A 5,283-nucleotide genomic window follows, 5' to 3' on the forward strand; every position below is an offset into this window, starting at 1 on the left:
GTGGATTTATCTGCTTTCAGGAGACCTGCAGAAAGCTTCGTTGGTCTAGAAGTGCCTCTGTTCCCCATCCAAAAACATTACAATCAATAAACTTGGTGGTTTCCTTGCAGACGTTTTATGACCCAACTAGGTAACATCATCACTGCTAGAAGAGAGGGAGGGGTTTGTAGAGAGAAGGAGATGGAAGAGCAGGAGGGTTTGTAGAGAGAAGGAGATGGAAGAGCAGGAGGGCTGCGAGGTCTTTGATTCGCTCTGAGAATGGTGGTTTTCTTGCAGACGTTTCATGACCCAACTAGGGAATGCCATCCGTGCTAGTGGGGTTTGCTGCAAATGTTTCCTGTAGCACTGATGATGTTTGGGAAAGAAACATCTGCAAGAAAACAACCAGGTTCTGGTCCCGCCTTTGTCATGAAAGCCAGCTGGGTGACTTTGAGCCAATCGTCGGAAGACGGTGAGTTCTAATCCCGCCTTCACCACGAAAGCCACCTGGGTTACTTTGGGCCAATCGCCAGGGGACTGGGAGTTCTAGTCCCGCCTTAGTCATGAAAGCCAATTGGGTGACTTTGGGCCAATCCCTTTCTCAGCCCCACCCACTTCCCAAGGTTGTGGCTGTCAGTTAGGAGGAGGAAGGTGTGATAGATATGTTTGTTATTTGTAAAAAAACAATAAAGGTTGGATACAAAGATAAAAAATAAAATAAAATAAGGTAGAATAAATTTCCAACAAAGTCACTCTACTGAAAGTTTGGGAAGAATTCACCGTCAAACCTCAGATGCTGGACAATTTGATCATCTCACTTTCAGGGCAAAATAAAGAATAAATAGAATGAATAAATAAATAAAATACAGAATAGAAATAGAATAGAATAAGAAATCATGGCCGTTCTCATTTTGTCGCCGTCTGGAGTCTCAGCTGCTTTCGCTCAAACGCCAGGTATCAAGTCCAATCCAAAATCTTGTAATTTATTTTTTTAAAAATCTGAACAGGGTCCTTATTTGAAATATGTCTTCTGCGGCTGAGGATTGCTAAAGTCACAGTGGCACAGGACAGACTTTCTTCCATTTGTTTGAGAAGTGGGAAATAGAATAGAATAGAAAAATTAGAATAGAATAGAACAGAACAGAATAGAGATTTAGAATAGAATAAAGAAATTAGAATAGAATAGAATAGAATAGAGAAATTAGAATAGAATAGAGAATTAGAATAGAATAGAGAAATTACAATAGAGAATTAGAATAGAATAGAGAAATTAGAATAGAATAAGAATAGAATAGCATAGCATAGCATAGAATAGAAAAATTAAAATAGAATAGAGAAATAATAGAATAAGAATTAGAATGGAATAGGGATTTAGAATAGAATAGAGATTTAGAATAGAGAAATTACAATAGAGAGTTAGAATAGAATAGAATAAGAGAATAGAATAGCATAGCATAGCATAGCATAGCATAGCATAGAAATAGAATAGAGCAGTAGAATAATCATGTTAAGTGTTATTCGTTTTTAAGGGTTATCTAATATATTTTTATTGTGTATACGGTTTTTTAGCTCTGTCTGTACACCGCCCCGAGTCCCTTCGGGGAGAGGGGGCGGTCTATAAATTCAATAAATAAATAAATAAATAATAAATAATTATTGTATTTTTATTAGAAGATACGTTATGAAGGAAATGAAGAGTTACATATGGCATAATTGTTCAATATATATAATTTGTGGAAGGATGTTGCACAGAAATATTTGTCCCCAGATGACACACTGCTTAAGGAGAGACGAAATGTTTATATTTTTTTAAAATGGGAAATAAATAAATAAAACTTTTTAAAAAAAGAAACAGAATAGCGCAGAATAGAGAATAGAATAGAACAAAATAGAGAATAGAATATAGAATAGAATAAAGAATAAAATATAGAATAGAATGGAATAGAGAATAAAAAAGAAGAGAGAATGGAATAGGAATAGAAAAGGAATAGAATAGAACAGAATAGAGAATAAAATATAGTATGGAATGGAATGGAATAGAGAATAAAATAGAGAAGAGAAGAGACATCATCATCTCCACATTGTTAATATTACAAGAATTCAAAGTCACTTCGAACGAGATCTTTCCCTTAAGTTGCAAAGTTGACTTCTGAAAAAAGAAGCGATTTCCCCCGACCTAGAAAAAACAAAGCGGCCCTTTGTTTTTTCCCCCCTTCTCTGTGGTTGCAAAGGCCAGGGAGAAATTTGCAGAGCAGCTGCAAGGATCCTCCGAACTGCGACGCTTCTTAAATCAGGAAGGAAGTTATTTGTGCAAGAAAAAAAAAAACAGAGCAGATACATCTCCCCTCTTCTAAAGTTGGTGATGGGAAGTGGCCTGGAGAAGGACACTCTGCAGTTAAAGCAGAGTTACTTCGGAAGTTACTTTCTTCTTCTTCTTCTTTTCACGCTTCCTCTTTCCTGGACTTCAGAAAAATCTTATTTAAGATATTCGCCCCTTCGCTGATTGCATTCCCTAAGTCTTTAGGCACAGCAACTTAAGAGAGGAAACGGGTGCAGCTTTAGATAAAATCTCCTGTCAATCAAACTCGGCTCAGAGCCACATCTGTGTCTTTTCCTTAATTGCACTTGTCCGGTGAAGGGGGGGGTGATATGCACCCAAACACCCCTAAGTTTGTACCCTCCAGCTGCATAAACTGGCAGAATTCTCAGACAGAAGGGCGGCTGTAAGGTTTGAAATTCTAAGATGAGAAGAGAAGAGACATCATCATCTCCACATGAACCAGATGGTTCTTTTTGCCATGTAGGAAAGGATATCGGGTTGAATATAACAGAAAGGGCACATCAGAATACAAGGTAGTCCTCGACTTACAACAGTTCACGTAATGACTATTCAAACTCACAACATTGCTGGAACAAGGGACTTACGAGTTACAAGCTTTGCAGCATCCCTATAGTCCCATGTAGTGACAGATTTTATCTTCCTGGGCTCCAAGATCACCGCAGATGGGGACTGCAGCCAAGGAATCAAAAGACTGGGGAGGAAAGCGATGGCAAATCTAGGCAGCATCCTAAAAAGCAGAGACATCACCCTGCCAATCAAAAGGGCATCTAGTCAAGGCTGTAGTTTCCCCAGTTGCAATGGAGGGCTGTGAAGGTTGGACCATAAGGAAGGCTGAGCGCCAAAGAATGGAGGCCTTTGAACTCTGGTGCTGGAGAAGAAGACTCCTGCATTGAGTCCCTTGGACTGCAAGGCCATCCAACCGGTCAGTCCTAGAGGAGGTCAACCCTGACTGCTCTTTAGAAGGCCGGATCCTGAAGAGGAAACTCAAAGACTTTGGCCACCTAAGGAGAAGGAAGAAGGACTCCCTGGAGAAGAGCCTCATGCTGGGAACAACGATGGAGGGCAGAAGAAGAAGAAGGAGACGGCAGAGAAGGAGGTGGCTGGATGGAGTCACCCAAGCAGTCGTAGAGGACAGGAAGGCCTGGAGGAATGTTATCCATGGGGTTGCGATGGGTCGGACATGACTTCGCAACTGACAACAACATAGTCACATGATCAAAATTCAGATTCTTGGTAACTGGTTCCTATTTATGACGGTCGTAGTGTCCCGGGGGTTACTTGATCCCCTTTTGTGACCTCCTGACAAGCAAAATCGATGGGGAAGCTGGATTCAATTAACAACGAGGTGACTAACTTAACAACTGCCATGATTCCCTTAACAACGGCGGCAACAAAGTTGTGGGGGGGGGAAGCCTCCATTAATCAATGTTTCACTTAGCAACAGAAATGTGGGGCTCTGTTGTAGTCGTAAGTCAAGGGATAACATGCGCAGGAGTAATACCTGTACAGAATAAGAAAGAGTGGGAAGGGACCTTGGAGGTCTTCTAGTCCAACCCCCCCTCAAGCAGGAGACCATTCCAGACCAATGGCTGCCTAATCTCTTCTTGGAAGCCTCCGATATGGAAGCACCACAATCAACCATGGCAAAAAAAGTCATAAATTACTGTAACATTTTATTTATTCATGACTAGCTGATAATCCAGCATTGCCTGGGCATTTATAGACATCGAAGTGTTTGTTAGACAGGGAGCCATTGAGAGGGGCCTTTCTTCCCCCTACTCCCATGCCCATCATCCCTGACCTCCCCCTTCCCCCTCCCATGCGCTCCTCTTTCCCGCCCTGTCTACGATCCTGGCACTTTGCCCCAAACCCATCAGGCGCTTCCCCATTGGTCCACTAGAGGGCAAACATCACGGCTAGCATGCCACAGGAAGCTGCGAAAGAACTGACATCGCAAACAATTGTCACTCTAGGACGCCGCACTCGCTCTCCTTAATGGCCCAGGCTCTCCCTTCTCCCTCCCATGACATCACAAGCAATTGCCGCTCTAGGACACCGCACTCGTTCTCCTTAATGGGCCAGGCATTCCAGAGTTATGCTGGACACACACACAGACACGCTCACCAGGGGTGTCTCTCCCACCCCCTCCATATTTTTTCCCCAGAGAGTAAGTCATCTGTGTACCATGTTTGGTTGAAATTGCTCAAGGTACTCCAGAGTTATGCTGGGGACATACACACATCCTTTTTAATATACATATATATATAAATAAAGATTTATGTATTTCATTTGGCCCCCATCCTTCCGTCTTGCCACAGGTACGATTTGCACTGACCACAAAAAAAGCTGGTTGATTGCCAGCCTTTGAAACTCCTTGCCACAAGAAGAAAGCCCCAAATAGCTAAAAAAAAGATAAGTCTCAGAAGGGGGCTGAAAGTCCACAGGGGTTTAGTTGCGAGAGTAAAAAGGATCCACTTGTTGTGGCCCACCATTGGCAGCAGATTCGGACAGTGAGGAGGGTTGGGGAGGAACCTGGGCCAGTCCTGGAGTCTGGGGAAGGCTCTGATGAGGGTTCTGTGTCGGAGGCAGAGAGGAGGCCAGGGCCGTATGCCAGTTATCAGCTGCCTTCAGAGTCGGACATCAGTGAGGCAGACGAACAGCTGGAGCCTGTTCCCAGTGTATGCATGCCAGACGAAGGGAAGAGCTAAAGAACAGGGGGAGACTTGGGAGTAAAGCCACAGGTGGACGATGAATGGCCCCTCCCAGAGGAAATAAAAGAGGAGCTACAGGGGAGTGGATTTTGCAGGAGAGACAATTAGTTCGCTCCATTGGTTCAGGACTCTCCAAGACTCCTTGCCAAGTTTTGCAGAGATCCGCCTGGCAGCTCTCCAAGTCAGATAAGGTCTGTGACTGTAAATCCTCCCTTGAAAGACTTTGCTGGATGTGAAGGAGCAGAACTCACA

This window comes from Natrix helvetica, assembly GCF_964273705.1.
Source record: "Natrix helvetica genome assembly, chromosome: 16".
In the NCBI taxonomy this organism is placed as follows: Eukaryota; Metazoa; Chordata; class Lepidosauria; order Squamata; family Natricidae; genus Natrix; species Natrix helvetica.